General features: G+C 43.9%; 1 protein-coding gene across 2 annotated transcripts in view; it reads left to right on the forward strand.

The window, feature by feature from the left end:
• The first annotated feature begins 1,243 nt into the window (after positions 1 to 1,243).
• Dis3l2 (DIS3 like 3'-5' exoribonuclease 2) overlaps positions 1,244 to 16,151 on the forward strand; it is a 428,102-nt gene continuing 413,194 nt past the window's right edge. The window contains exon 1 of one of the 2 annotated variants that reach the window (XM_004662245.2): positions 1,244 to 1,366. The gene's annotated coding sequence lies outside the window, so the exon portion shown is untranslated. Of the gene's footprint in view, positions 1,367 to 1,868; positions 1,885 to 16,151 lie in introns of those variants that run through there. The other variant, XM_045147855.1, reaches the window with a different exon arrangement.

Raw genomic sequence — 16,151 nt, forward strand, 5'->3', positions numbered from 1 at the left:
TTGGCTGAGGGTTCTGGAAGGGGGAGAGAGAGTGAGGGAGAGAGACAGAGAGAAAGAGAGCGAGGGGGGGAGGAGGAGAAGGGGAGGGGGGGAGAGAGAGAGAGAGAGAGAGATATCATTAAAAAACCAAACCTTGAGTTTATTTATTCCTTAAACACACTGATTGAGGCGCGAGCGCACGTGTGTGTGTGTGTGTGTGTGTGTGTGTGTGTGTGTGCAGGGTGGGGGCAGAACTGTAGATGCAAAGCTAAAGCATTTCTGTCTTCAAAGAACTGAATTATTAGCAGGGAAATACTGAAATTTGGTTACATTATGGTGGGACTTTTCAAGCATTAAGAAAATCAAGTTTGGCCGGGCGTGGTGGCGCACGCCTTTAATCCCAGCACTTGGGAGGCAGAGGTGGGAGGATCAGCGTGAGTTCGAGGCCACCCTGAGACTCCATAGTGAATTCCAGGTCAGCCTGGGCTAGAGTGAGACCCTACCTCGAAAAAAAAAAAAAATCAAGTTTGGTATTTTTCTTTTTCTTGATTCAATATGTAATATATGGTTTTGGGTTCCGTTACTGTAGATCAAGCATCTTCTAATTTGACATTGTCTTCCTGAATTTTGATTATTCTATGGTCACAACTGGACACAATACAGCCTCTCACTGAAGTCTTTTCCTTTCCTGCTCCGACTTACTCTTTGGAGACTCCTTTTCTTTTGTTCACAGCATGGTCAGGTCTGGTTCCATCACCTCCCTGGACAGACCAACCTCACTTCGTGGGCGCCACACCTCGCAGTGCCAACTCCCTGAGCTCACTTTCCCCGGTCCTCCCCACCTGCTTCACGTCTCCATCAACAGCCCTCTCTGCGCAGACCCACGCCAGGGTAGGTCTCTCTCCGGCAGGCTACGGCTCCTTCGTCCATCCCAGAGCTGGACTTGTGGCCTGCTCTACTGCCAGGCAGCACATTCAAGGGCGAGGACCGCGCCAGTGTTGCCCATCTCTCTACCCCACGTGCCCACACTGCTCCTCGCCCTGAGCTGGCGTCCAATGAATGGGTAAACTTGGTGACAGGAAGGCAGCTGGCGTGACTCTGGGAGGAAGCCGACAGCAGTGGTCGGCCGGGCTGGTGACACTCGTCTTGGGCGGGTCCCGGAGCCCGTCGGAGGAGAGGAGGTCAGAGGCAGCCCGAGCCGCCCACGCGGGATGAGCCAGTGACAGTCCTTCGCCCGGCCACAGCGAAGGACCCCCCTCGGCCCGCGCGCACTACTCTTGGCTCCACCCGGCCACCGTTGCTCTCTAGAACGCGCGCCGGTGACCCGGAAGAGCATTCTCCTTAGCAACTGCGGGTCCGCGGCGGCGCCGGCCTCCGGGGAGCAACGGTGAGGCCCTTCGCCCCCTCCCCCCTCGGCACACTCCCCTTCAACCCGGGGGACCGACCCCGGGTCTGGCCTCCCGAGACTCCGTCGGGCACGTACGGCGGCGGCCTGGGACGAGCGTCCTCCGCCGCGAGCGACTTGCCTCGGCCCCGGGCGTTTTCGCCCTTGCCCACCTCACGCCCCTCGCCCCTGGGCGGACCCGGCCCCTAGGCGTCGGGCGGTCCTTCCTAGTGGAGCCCCGTGTCGTGCGCGACGAGGGAGGCCCCGAGTGGAGCCTGTCGCGCAGTGAGGACGCTTCCCGCGGCGCGGGTCACCTGGGGACGCGTCGCCTGCGTCCGAAGGAGACGTGTGGAGCCGCGGGCTCGGGGGCGAGCGCGGCGGCCTCGGCGGGCTTGACGTGTGCCCGCCGCCGGGCGCTCGCCCGAGCCGTGCCCTCGGTCCGCCCTGTTGACCACAGGGGCTCACTTAATTGTACCCTTTGTACCGACTCTTTCCCGGGGAATTAGCTTTCCAGTTGTGAGGTATGGTTAGTACAACGTAGGTTTTGTGTCTTCTAGTAACACAGCGGGGATTTTTTTTTTTTTTTTTCCTCCTCCTTTTGCTGGGAGCGACTGGGTGTGGAAAAGATAGGGGCAGAGCTAAGTATCTGATTGACACTTGAAAAGACACTGACATTGAAAACCTCCCTTGAGTTTGGACAAGTGGTAATAAGAAAACCCTATTTAGGCATTCTTTTAAAAAATATTTATTTAAAAATATTTTAGGTATTTATTTGCGAGAGAGAGAGAAAGAGAGGCAGATAGAGAGAATGGGCATGCCAGGGCCACTAGCCACTGCAAATGAACTCCAGATGCACGCACCACCTTGCGTATCTGGCTTTACGTGGGACCTGGGGAATCGAACTCTAGTCCTTAGGAAGTGCCTTAACCACGGAGCCATCTCTCTAGGCCCCCTGAAATTTATTTTTTATTAGCAAAGAATTGGGTTTCAGTATGGTCTTTTGAAACATTTGTTCTTGATAACGACTGATTGTACTTAATCTAATGATAAGGAGTGAAAAGAGACATGAACAGTTTTGGGAATGACATGTAAAAATAAAGTTTATATGCCAAGATTTCAAAACTGTAGAATTTTATTTAAGTTCAATAAGTATTAAGCACCAATAGTGTTATGTATACTTGAAAGGATATAGAAGAAATAAGAGGAACTGCACACGTTACATCGTTAGGAAAATAATATTTATTTAAATGCAAATTGTGGTAGGTATTAACTGCTGTACTGTATGGAAGAGGATGGCGAAGTCAGTATGGATTGGGATTTTCAACAGTACGTTTAGGGATAAAATAAGACTCCGAAGTATATACACAATTTGTTTTTGTATTGGAGGGGATTGGAGGAACTAAATAGCTGTCTATATATCCTTAAGGTTTAGCAAATAAATATTTCCATGTGGCATTTGGAAATTCTTATTTAAACCTCTGAGGTAACTTGATTTCCAGTGCATTTCTTTCAAACACTCTTGGTATACACCTCTCTGTTTTTTTTTGTTTTTTGTTTTTTTTTTGAGATCTAAAATAATTAGACTACTAGTGGGCTACTTTGCCCCTTGGAGATTCTTTGAAAATTGTTCATTTATTTATTTGCAAGCAGTGAGAGAGAAGAGAAGAGAAGAGAAGAGAAGAGAAGAGAAGAAAGACAGAGAGAATGGGCACGCCAGGGCCTGTAGCCAGTGCAAACGAACTCCAGATGCATGTGCCCCTTGTGCATCTGGCTTATGTGGGTTCTGGGGAATTGAACCTGGTTTCTTTTGTTTCATATATATTTAGCAAGTCTTGTGTGATTTTGCTATTAACTTGATTGATATTTCTTTAGTGCTACCTATACAGCAGCAGGTGTTAGGAAATAGCAAAGACAACAGTTTCTCAGCAGTCAGTTACTACATGCTTGATCTCATCTCTCTGGCTTATCAGGCTTTGGTGCTCCACATTTGCCTTGAGATAGAAGGACTACAGCATTTTAGATAAGGATTTTAGGCTGATTGGCTTTGTAGATTCACCAAAGATACCTTTATAAAGATGTACACACTCTTACAATGTTTTGTTGCTTATAGAATTTGTATTCATTTTTTTTCATATTTCATTGATTTACTTGCTTATTTGGAGAGAGAGAGAGAGGGAGGGAGGGAGGAAAAGAGAGAGATAGGCAGATAGAGAATGGGCATGCTGGGGTCTCCAGCCATTGCAAACAAACTTCAGATGCATGTGCCACATTGTGCATATGGCTTATGTGGGTACTGGGGAATTCAACCTGGATCTTTAGGTACTGGGGGATTGAACCTGGATCCCTAGGCTTTATAGGCATGTGTCTTAGTGGCTAAGCCATCCCTCCAGCCTGTGATTTTGTATTCAGTTATCCAACAAATATCTGAGTGCCCACTTGGTACAAGGCCTTGTGCTTAGTCTTTGAGCTCAGGAGAGTGAGTACAGACATGGTCCCTGTTTTCAGCAGATGATAAGGAATCACATACATGTTATGTGGCTGTGGTTAATTATTGGAAAAATCACAGACGTGACTTATGAACTGAGGTATTCAAGATACACAGGCAGGGAAGTATTGTAGTCATAGAATTAGCAGAGACAGAGCTCATAGGATGTGATGGCAGGGTCCATGGAGGATCAGGGATGGAAGGTGCAGCTCTAGATGTGGTACTGGAGGCATATAGAAGATTTTGGTGGGAGCTGTGGGTGGGGCCTGATGATGCAGAGCCTTGTAGGCAGGTTGAAGTTTTTTTTTTTTTTTTTTTTTGTTCTGAATACAGAAGCCTCTATATGGGTTTTACTTAGGGACTTGGGGGATGACACAGTGAGATTGTGTTTGAATAGCCTGCTTTGTATTTCTACCACTGTTTAGCATTTGTTTGTCTTCTCTTTTATTTCCTCAACATGCTCTATTATAGTTGGAGAAGCCGCTGTGCCCCACTAGCTACATTTTGTTCTTTTTGTTTTCAATTGGAGGAAAAGGACTTTCCAGGATTAAGATTGGTCATTAGGATTTAGTTGGTGTGCAGTTTTTTTTGTGTGTATGTATATGTGTGTGTGTCCGTGTTATGGAATGTGTGCCCACAGGTATGAAGCCAGAAGGCAAGCTTGGATGTTTTCCTATAGGCACTGTCTTTTTTAAGTTTTTTTTTTTTTTTTTTTTTTGAGGGCGACACACACAGAGAGAAAGACAGATAGAGGGAGAGAGAGAGAATGGGCGCGCCAGGGCTTCCAGCCTCTGCAAACGAACTCCAGACGCATGCGCCCCCTTGTGCATCTGGCTAACGTGGGACCTGGGGAACCGAGCCTCGAACCGGGGTCCTTAGGCTTCACAGGCAAGCGCTTAACTGCTAAGCCATCTCTCCAGCCCGGCACTGCTAAGCCATCTCTCCAGCCCAGCACTGTCTTTTTAAAAAAAAATGTTTTAGGGCTGGAGAGATGGCTGGCTTAGCGGTTAAGCGCTTGCCTGTGAAGCCTAAGGACCCCGGTTCGAGGCTCGGTTCCCCAGGTCCCACATTAGCCAGATGCACAAGGGGGCGCATGCGTCTGGAGTTCGTTTGCAGAGGCTGGAAGCCCTGGCGCGCCCATTCTCTCTCTCTCTCTCTCTCTCTCTCTCTCTGCTGCTTTCTCTCTATGCCTGTCACTCCCAAATAAATAAATAAAAATAAACACAAAAATTAAAAAAAATTGTTTTATCATTTATTTATTTGACAGAGAAAGAGGGAGGGAGGGAGGGAGGGGAAGAGAGAGAGAGAGAGAGAGAGAGAGAGAGAGAGAGAGAAAGAGAGACAGAGAGAGACAGAGAGCGAGTGCGAGAATGAGAATGAGAATGAGAATATGGGTGCACCAGGGCCTTCAGCCACTGCGAATGAACTCCAGATATGTGCGCCCCCTTGTGCATCTTGCTAACATGGGTCCTGGAGAACCAAACCTTAGGTCCTTTGGCTTTGTAGGCAAATGCCTTAACTGCTAAGCCATTCCTCCAGCCCACTGTCTACCTTTTTTGAGATAGGATCTCTCATTGCTCTAGAACTCACCAATTAGACTTGACTGGCTGGCCAGTGAACCTTGGGATTTGCCTGTCTCAGCTTCTTTAGCACTAGGATAACAAGCATGTGACATCAGGTTTTTTTTTTTTTTTAAGATTTTTATTTTTATTTATTTATTAGAGTCAGAGAGAGAGGGGCCAAAGAGAGAGAGAGAGAGAATGGGCGCACCAGGGCTTCCAGCCACTGCAAACAAACTCCAGATGCCTGCGCCACTATGTGCATCTGGCTTATGTGAGACTTGGAGAATGGAACCTGCGTCCTTAGGCTTTGCCTTAACTGCTAAGCCACCTCTCCAGCCAGCCTTTTTTTTTTTTTTTTTTTTTTAATGTGAGTTATAGGGATGGAACTCAGGTCTTCCTGCTTGCAAGGCAAACACTTTACTGACTGAACTATCTTCCCACTTCCTGACTTAAGTATATTTTTAGTTGGTACTACTGTTAGGCCACCAATATCTGTGACCTTTTCTTTTTGTCTTCTTTGAAAAACTAGTAAAATATAAAAACATAGCAGGGTGTGGTGGCATATACCTTTAATCACAGCACTCAGGAGGTAAAGGTAGGAAGATCACCATGAGTTCAAGGCCAATCTGAGACTACATAGTGAATTACAGGTCAGCCTGAACTAGAGTGAGATTGTACTTCAAAAAAAAAAAACCCCAAAAAACCAAACCAAACACACACACACACACACACACACACACACACACGCACACACACACACGCACACACTCACTCACACACAAAACACTATAATGCACAGTGACATGAGTACTCTCTTACTGCTAGCCTGTCAACCAGCTCCAAGGTGATGGTGACAGACATGGTGCTCAATCAAAACCCATCAAAGAAATCTAGAGGCGATAGAGAATTCAGCATTAAGTCAGATTGCTGAAAGGCCTGCCATGGCTCAAGGAACATTGTGGAACAGGGAGTGGAAAGATTATAGGAGTCACAGAGTGACTAGGAATACCCTGAGGCATAGTTTCCCGGACTACCCCACAGGAACTGGCTGAGGCCTGTATGACCCCACAGTGAATACTATAACCCCACTGAGGAGGTTCCCAGGGGAACAAGTAGGGATGAGGGGATAAAAAAAGTATAACTTCTTACATATAAAATAAAATTTAAAAAATAATGCAAGTTTCTTGCTGCTCCCATCAGTCAATTTAATACAATCAGTGCTTGAAAGACCCACTTTTCCTCACTTGTCTTTGACTTTGTATTCATAGAGTCAGTGTACAAGAGGCTATAGAGAACATCTCTTCCAACCCTCTTATTTTATATGAGACAAGAATACTATTGAAGTTCTACCAGAGATATTTGTTATGTTCGGGAGTGTCGTAAATGGAGCTCTGATCTTCCACCACCTGTGTGGATATCTTTTCTCTTATGGTCTACTTATTGATGATTTAGTGTTTATTCTTTAGTTAGGCCATAGCACAGAAATTGATTTCCATTTTCCTGTAGCGTCATGATGAGGCATATTGGGTGCTATGTTAGTCTACTTTGAGTTACTACAATACCAGAGGTAATCAGTTTACACAGAGAAAAGTTTTAGTTTTACAAGTTTCAATTCATCATCAGTTGGCCCCATTGCTTTCAGTCTGTGGTGGCTCATGATGATGGGACATGTGGCCGAGCAGAACTGCTTGCTTTAGGGCTGGGAATGAAAGAGGAGGAGGAAGGGGTCAGGGTTCTGTTGTCTTCTTTGAGGATGTGCCCCTCATGTGACCTAGTAGGCTACAGTTCCTGAAAGTTCTATCACTTCCTAATAGTGACATGGCTGAGGACCAATCCTTAACACATAGATCTTTGGATGACGCTTATTCAAATCAAAGTAGAAGCTCAGGAAATACTGGTTCATGATTGATTGTCTTTCATTGACTAAGGGTTCTTATTTGAAAAAATTGGACCTTGTAGATTTTTGATCTTGGGTTATAGTAATAGAATTTATATTTAGGGCCTAGAGAGATGGCTTTGCGGTTAAGCACTTGCCTGTGAAGCCTAAGGACGGCGGTTCGAGGCTCAATTCCCCAGAACCCATGATAGCCAGATGCACAAGGGGGCGCACGCGTCTGGAGTTTGTTTGCAGTGGCTGGAGGCCCTGGCATGCCCATTCACACTCTTTCTCTCTCTGTCTGTAGCTCTCAAATAAATAAATAAAATAAACAAAAAAATTAAAAAAAAAGAATTTATATTTAGTTCTTTTGCAGTTCTGGGCTGTCCCCAGCCCAACTTAGTCTCATAAGTTTGAAAGCAAGGAAACCTTACAGAAGTTGTGACTGAACAGAAGTTGTGACTGAAATACACATTGACAGGAACTATTTTTTAAATTAAGTTGTATATGTAGCAGGTTATACTCTTTCATTCTCTTGCCTCTGCTCCCATTACCTGGGGGCTCTCCTCAGTGAAGTTATGGTATCCACTGGCCTCAGTCAGTCCCTCTGGGATAATAGTGGGGGAGAGGACCATGCCTCAGGTTATGGTCCTCTCACTGTGGTTCATAATCTTTCCACCCCCTCCTCCACAATGTTCTACAGGAACTTTTAAATTAATTAATGTTTTGAGGCAAACCCAACAGAGTGTTTGGATTTTTGAGGTAGGGTCTCACTCTGGTCCAGGCTGACTTGGAATTAACTCTGTAGTCTCAGGGTGGCCTTGAACTCATGGCGATCCTCCTACCTCTGCCTCCTGAGTGCTGGGATTAAAGGGGTGCACCATCACACCCAGCTCAGAGTGCTTTTTTTGAATACAAGAGAGTGAAAGTGAGAGTGAGAGAGAATTGGCTTGCCAGGGCTTCTGGCCACGGCAGTCGAACTCCAGATGTGTGCGCCACTTTGTGCATTTGTGCTACCTTGTGCGCTTGCATTACTGTGTGTCTGGCTTATGTGGGACCTGGAGAGTTGAACAGGCAAGTTTCTCAGGCAAGTGCCATAACCTCTAAGCCATCTTTCCAGGCCCTATTTGTTTTCTTTTTCTTTTTGTTTTTAGAGAGTGCTGGTGAGAGAATTGGCCCTAGGGCCTTAGCCACTGCAGTCTAACTCCATATGCTTTTGCCACCTAGTGGCCATGTGCGACCTTGTGTTTGCCTTACCTTTGTGCATCTGGCTTCTGGGAGACCTGAAGAGTAGAACATGAGTCATTAGGCTTCACAGGCAAGTGCCTTAACTGCTAAGCCATCTCTGCAGCCCCAGCCCTTATTTTTTTTTTTTAAATTATTTATTTATTGGAGAGAGAAAGAGAAAGAGGTAGATAGAATGGGTGCACTAATGCCTCCAGCCACTACAAATGAACTTCAAATGTATGTACCACCTTGTACATCTTGCTTATGTGGGTACTGGGGTACCTAAAGGGTGATTAGGCTTCACAGGCAAGTGAATTAACTACTCAGCTATCTGTCCAGCCCAGGGACTGTTTTTTTAAATAATTTTTTGTTTATTTTTATTTATTTATTTGAGAGCGACAGACAGAGAGAGAAAGAGGCAGATAGGTAGAGAATGGTCGTGCCAGGGCCTCCAGCCACTGCAAACGAACTCCAGATGATTGTGCCCCCTTGTGCATCTGGCTTATGTGGGTCCTGGGGAATCGAGCCTTGAACTGAGGTCCTTAGGCTTCACAGGCAAACTCTTAACTGCTAAGCCATCTCTTCTGCCCAGGGACTATTTTTTGAACAGATGAATTAGGGCTTTATTTGTGCTGTGAAGAGTTATTATGTAAGATCATTTTTTTTTTTTTTAATGAGAGAGTGAGTGAGCGAGTGGGAGAAAGAATTGGCATTCCAGGGCCTCCAGCCACTGGAATGAAACTCTAGACACATGTGCCACCTTGTGCACATATGTGACCTTGCCTGCTTGCATTATCTTGTGTGTCTAAATAACATGGGGTCTGGAGAGTTGTATATGGGTCCTTAGAGTTCGCAGGCAAGTGCCTTAAGTGCTAAGCCATCTCTCCAGCCCAAATTTTTTGCTTTTGCTTTTTTTAATTATTAAAAATAAACTTTTTGAAAATATTTATTTACTTGAGAGAGAAAATGGCAGATAGAGAGAAAGAATGGGTGCACCAGCGTCTGAACTCCAGATATAAGTGCTACCTTCTGCATCTGGTTTATGTGGGTACTAGGGAATTGAACTTGGGTCCTTAGGCTTTGCAGGCAAGTACCTTAAGCCATCTCTCCAGTCTGGCTTTGCTTAAAAAAAATATGTATTTGCAAGGAGAGAGAGATGGAGGGAGAGAGCGAATGAATGAATATGGGTGTTCCAGAGACTCTAGCCACAGCAAGTGAGCTCTAGATGCATGTGCCACTTTGTGCATCTGGCTTTACATGGGTACTGGGGAATTGTACCTGGTTTGTTAGGCTTTGCAGGCAGTTGTGTTAACTGCTTAGCCATCTCTCCAGCCCTGCCTTTTGTTTTTGATAAAGGTAGTTTAGGCTGGCATGGAGCTCATTATATAACTCAGGCTGGCCTTGAACTGTCTGTAATCTCTCTACTTCACCCTCTCTGGTGCTGGGATTACAAGTACGGGCCATTATGCCTGAGGTATGACCACATTTAAGATTTTTCAAATTTAGTTTATGTGTTTATATGCATGTGTGCATGTATGTATGTGTGTGTATGTATGCAGGCCCACTTGTGCCAGGAATCGTGCGTGGAGGTCAGAGGACAACTCTGGTTGTGAGGTTGGTCCTCACCTTTCTCATTTTGAAGCATACTCTTCATTTCACTACTTCATTTGTGAACTTCTGGGCAATTCTCTAGTCTCTGCCAACCTTCTTGGTGTAGGTGTACTGGGAATCACAAAAATGCCACAGTTTCCAGCTTTTATGTGGGTCTGGGGATCTGAACTCAGAAACTCATAGTTGTGCAGCAAGTGCTTTGTCACCCTGTGCCATCTCCCCAACCCCATGACCACACTTTAAATTCTTGTTTTTATTAGTGGTAATTGAATTCAGGGCCTTACATGTGTTAGGGAAGTGCTGTACCAGAGAGAGAGGTGTGGGGGGGAATATGAATAAATGGGCACGCCAAGGCCTCTAGCGGCTGCAAAGCTAACCTTAAGATTATATCATATCTATATCTATATCTATCTATATCTATATCTATATCTATATCTATATCTATATCTATATATATGTTTTTTTTGGTTTTCTGAGGTAGGGTATCACTCTGGCTCAGGCTGACCTAGAAATCACATGAGTCTCAGGGTGGCCTCAAACTCACAGCGATCCTTCTACTTCTGCCTCCTGAGTGTGGAATTAAAGGCATACACCATCACGCCTGGCTAAGATCATATTTCTTTTTAAAAGCATATTTATTGACACATGTAAATTACATGTGTTCAGAGGGTGCTATTTGATGTCTCCCCTCCTTTGCTTCAGCTTCTCTAGTGCTGGGATTACAGCCAATACACCTGGTTTATAAGTATGTGAGTGTGCATGTAGATGCCAGAGGTTGACATCTGTGTGGTGGTCAGTTGCTCTCCAACTTATTTATTTCTAAAAATTATTTATTTATTAAAATATTTATTTTTATTTATTTGAGAGAGAAGACAGAGAGAGAGAATGAATGTGTGAGTAAGTGTGCCAGGGCTTCCAGCCACTGCAAACAAACTACAGCTGCATGCACCACCTTGTGCATCTGGCTTACATGGGCCCTGGGGAATCGAACTGAGGTCCTTTGGCTTTTCAGGCAAGCACTTTCCCCCTTTACTAATTTGTAAGCAGAAAAAGATAGAAGAGAGACAGACAGAATGGGCGTGCCAGGGCCTCCAGTCACTGCAAATGAATTCTAGATGCATGAGCCACTTTGCATCTTGCTTTACATGGGTACTGGAGAATGAAATCTAGGTCATTAGGTTTTTTAGGCAAGGAGCTTAACTGCTGAGCCATCTCTCCATCCACCTTTTTTTTTTGAGATAGGGTCTTTTATTGAACCTGGAACTCACCAATTTGGGTAGACTAGCTGGCCAGTAAGTCCCAAGGATCCTCCTGTCTCCACTCCCCTAGTACTGGGATTATAGGTATGTGCTGGGCTTTTATGTAGGTACTGGGGATATGAACTTAGGTTCTCATACTATGTGGCAAGGACTTTACCAACTGAGACATCTCCCTAGCTTCCATGTGCAAATATTTGTGTGAACATATGTTTTTATTTCTCTTGGTTGAACATCTAAGAATAGACTGGCTGGCTCATGTTATAGATGCAAAATATTTAGAAAATACTTTGTTTTTATTATTTATGAGAGAGAAAGAGAGAAAGAGAAAGAATGGGCATGCCAGGGCCTCTGGATATTGCAAACAAATTCCAGATGTATGTACTACCATGTGCATCTGGTCTACATGGGATCTGGGGAATTGAACCTTGGTCCTTAGGCTTTGCAGGCAAGTACCTTAACCACTAAGCTGTCTCTCCAGCTTTTATGCTTAACTTTAAAAAAAAAAACTGTCAAAGTTTTTCAAAAAGATTATATTGTTTTACAGTCCCACCAGCAATATATGTGAAATCTCATTCCTGTGTGTTCTGGCCCACTTCTTGATCAGTCTTTAAGATTTTTGATATGAGCTGGGCGTAGTGGCACACACCTTTAATCCCAGCACTCAGGAGGCAGAGGTAGGAGGATCGCCATGAGTTCGAGGCCATCCTGAGAATGCAGATTGAGTTCTAGGTCAGCCTGAGCTAAAGTGAGACCCTACCTCGAAAAACCAAAAAAAAATTTTTTTTGATATGGTAATAAGTGCATCATGCCTTTCAGTTTGGTTTTAATTTGCTTTTCCCTTATAATGAGTGATGCTGGGCATCTTTTCCTGTGCTTACGCACTCTCCATGTGTCTGCTTTGGGGAGGTGTTTGTTCAGATTGCCTGTCCTTTGTTTTGTCATGGTCTCACTACTGTAGCACATGTTGGCCTGAAAAACACTGCATCCCAGGTTATTCTTAATTCATGATCCTCCTGCCTTAGTCTCCTGAGTGTTGGGAATGACAAATGCTCTACTGCTTTGGCTCCTCTTACCATGTTTATTTGGATTGTATATTTTCTTTTTCTACTTTTTTTTTTGAGGAAGCCTAATAGACTGGCCTTTTATTTTTGTTTATTTATTTATTTATTTTTTGGTTTTTCAAGGTAGGGTCTCATTCTAGCCCAGGCTGATCTGGAATTCACTATGGAGTCTCAGGGTGGCCTCGAACTCACGGTTATCCTCCTACCTCTGCTTCCTGAGTGCTGGGATTAAAGGCATGTGCCACCATGCCCGGCTATTTTTATGTTTTTGAGAGGGTAAGAGGGAAGGAGGGAGGGAGAGAATGGGCATTCCAGGGCTTTCAGCACTGTGAATAAACTCTGGACACGTTCACCCCCTTGCATTACTGTGCGTCTGTCTGGCTGTGTGGGAACTGGAGATTCGAACATGAGTTCTTGGGCTTTGCAGGCAAGTGCCTTAACCTGTAAGCCATCAGTCCAGCCCTAGACTGGCCTTTTTTTTTTTTTTTTTTTTTTTTTTAAAATGGGAGAGAGCGAGCGAGCAAGTGAGAGAGAGAGAGAGAGAGAGAGAGAGAGAGAGAGAGAGAGAATATGAATGAGAATGAATATGATTATGAGAATTGGCATGCTGGGGCCTTCAGCCACTGCAGTCAAACTCAATTTGCATGCACTACCTTGTGCTCATGTGTTACCTTGAGCATCTGGCTTATGTGGGAGCTGGGGAATCGAACGTGGGTCCTTAGATTTCACAGAGAAGTGCCTTAACCTCTAAGCCATCTTTCACTTTGAACTACTTTTAATATCTTGGGCTAGAGATAGGGTCTTTCCCTCAACCTGAAGCTGCTGTCAGTCAGTGAGCCACAGTGATTCTCAAGTGTCTGTCCCCACAGACTGTGGTTACAGATGTGCATAGCCTTACCCAGCTTTTCTTGTTTTAAAACCTGGGTTCTTGACAGTCTTTTGCCCTAGAAGCCTTCATGCTTAAGTGGCAAGTGCTCTTAAATACTGAGTCATCTCCCCAGCCCTATTTTATAGTTTTTAGTGGACAAATCTTGTGGACTTTTTTTGGCCATAGTTATCCCTAAACATTTCATATATTTGGTGTTATTAAAATGTCATATTTTCCATTTATATTTCTGATTATTTGTTGCTAGCATATAGAAATACGATTGGTTTTTGTACATTGATCCCTGTCTGGCTAAACTCACTTAATTGGTTTTACTAGCTTGCTTTTCTTTCTTTCTTTCTTGTTTTTCAAGGTATGGTCTCACTCTAGCCCAGGCTGACCTGGAATTCACTATGCAGTCTCAAGGTGGCCCTCACGCACAGTGATCCTCCTAAGTGCTGGGATTAAAGATGTGTGCTACCACACTCAGTAATTTTACTAGCTTTTTAATTTTATAAATTTTTTTTGGTTTCCTACATAATGTCATCTCTAAATGTATGTATTGTTTCACTTCTTCAACTCTAATCTTTTAATTTCCTTAACTCATACTGGCTACTATTCTCAGTACAATGTTGAATAAATGTGGTGAGAACACATATACTGTTTTTATTTTTAAAATTTATTTATTAACAACTTCTATGATTGTAAACAATATCCCATGATAATACCCTCCCTCCCCCTACTTTCCCCTTTGAAACTACTCTCCATCCCTCTCAATCAGTCTCTCTTTTATTTTGATGTCATGATCTTTTCCTCCTATTATGATGGTCTTATGTACGAAGTATCAGGCACTGTGAGGTCATGGATATCCAGGCCATTTTGTGTCTGGGTGGAGCACGTTGTAAGGAGTCCTACCCTTCCTTTGGCTCTTACATTCTTTCCGCCACCTTTTCTGCAATGGACCCTGAGCCTTGGAAGGTGTGATAGAGATATTGTATTGCTGAGCACTCCTGTCACTTCTTCCCAGCACCATGATGCCTTCTGAGTCATCCCAAGGTCACTGCCATCTGAAAAGAGAAGGTTCTCTAGATTATGGTGTGTTTTAGTGTGGTTTTCTTTATGTTTCTTGTGATTGGTGTCTTTGAATTTCTTGGTTTGTGGTTTAATAGTTTTCATTAAATTTGGAAATTATTTGGCTATAATTTTTTCAAGCATATTTTTCTTATTGCAACCCTCAGTATAATGGTGAGTATTCCTACCTGTCATATTTTTTATTTTCTTACTCTGTTCCCTAACAGATTTTGATTACAATATACTAAATTGCTTGCAGAAGTTTTTTTTTTTTTTTTTTTTTCTGAGGTAGGGTTTGACTCTAGCTCAGGCTGACTGGAATTTGTGTGTGAGGGTGGCCTCAAACTCATGGCAATCCTTCTATCTTTGCCTCCCAAGTGCCTGGATTAAAGGTGTGCATCATGCCTGGCTCTGAAGAAGTTTCTTTGAATAATTATTTTAATTATTGTGAACTTTACAATTGCATATTTGTCATATTCCCAACAAGCTATATGTACTTTTTAAAATATCTTCTCTCTTCTGCCCCATTCCACTAAGTGCCTTTCTCAGTGAGGCTGTTGGTATTCACTGTGGGGTCGTGAACGCACCAGTCAGTCTCAGTGGTGGTGGTGGCTGGGGGAACAAGGCCTCAGAATAAACCTTTTGGTTCTTACAGTCCTTTCACAATGTTCCCTGAGCCTTGGCAGGCATGTTCTAAGGCTCCATTAGTGTTAAGCTGTCTGTATCTTCTGAATTTCTGCTTTGATGAGTTTTAGGTCTCTTCAGTGTCTACCACTATCTCCTTAAATGAGCTTGTCAGGATAGCAGTGAGAGCAATTCTTGAGTTTAAATTGCCACTTCCTCTGTAGAGTCTTTTGGGCCCTGGTAGTTGTGATAGAGATGATTTACCTCAAGCAAGGCAGTTGGCTATCTTTTCTTGTTTTATTGATGGATCTTGGTTCTCCCCTGTATTCATTGCTGTAAAACAAAAAACAAACAAACAAAAAAACCACAAGATTTTTCAACCAATGAAGAGTGAGTAACATGAATCAAAGCATGTAAATATGGTGCTTTCAGACTGTTTTTTTTTGAGGCAAGCCCAACAGACTGGTTTTTTTTTTTTTTTTTTTAAATGCGGGAGAGTGAGAGAGGGAGGATTGGCATGCCAGGGCCTCCAGCTACTACCATTGAACTCCAGATGTGTGCTCCCTCTTGTGTGCATGTGGGACCTTGCACACTTATATCACTGTGTGTCTGGAGAGTTAAACGTGAGTCCACAGGTAAGCGCCTTAACCACTAAGCCATCTCTAGCCCCTTTCAGACTTTTTGATGGGCATACCCTCTCTTCTAAGCTAAAGCATAGTGGGAGCTTCCCTCTGCAGTCTATGATGTTCCTATCCATAGGATTCTGACTTGTTTCTCAGTGCCTGGCATTAATTTTCTCCCTCTGAGCAGGTCTCATATCCAATCAGAGAGGAGTTGGATTACCCCCATAGCCTATGTGCTACTATTGCACAGGTGTGTACTTCTTGCTCAGCTGGTTGATTTTGTAAGTTGCAAGGTTTCCTGCTTGTTCATGCTGTTGGTGATCATTATCCCCTTTCAGTTCACATAGCACTTTCAAACACAAACACTTTCAAACCTGAGGGCTGGCCATCAGGGAGTTGGCTGAAGAAGTTTTTTTTTTGTGCCACATCGTTTCTCTCTGTTCATTTTTGTTTCACTTCTTTCTCTAGACTGATTTTGCTTTCTGTTGATATATCTTCAGGTTCAGTAACTTTTTCTCCTGCAG

This window comes from Jaculus jaculus, chromosome 4 (genome assembly GCF_020740685.1).
Source record: "Jaculus jaculus isolate mJacJac1 chromosome 4, mJacJac1.mat.Y.cur, whole genome shotgun sequence".
Lineage (NCBI taxonomy): Eukaryota > Metazoa > Chordata > Mammalia > Rodentia > Dipodidae > Jaculus > Jaculus jaculus.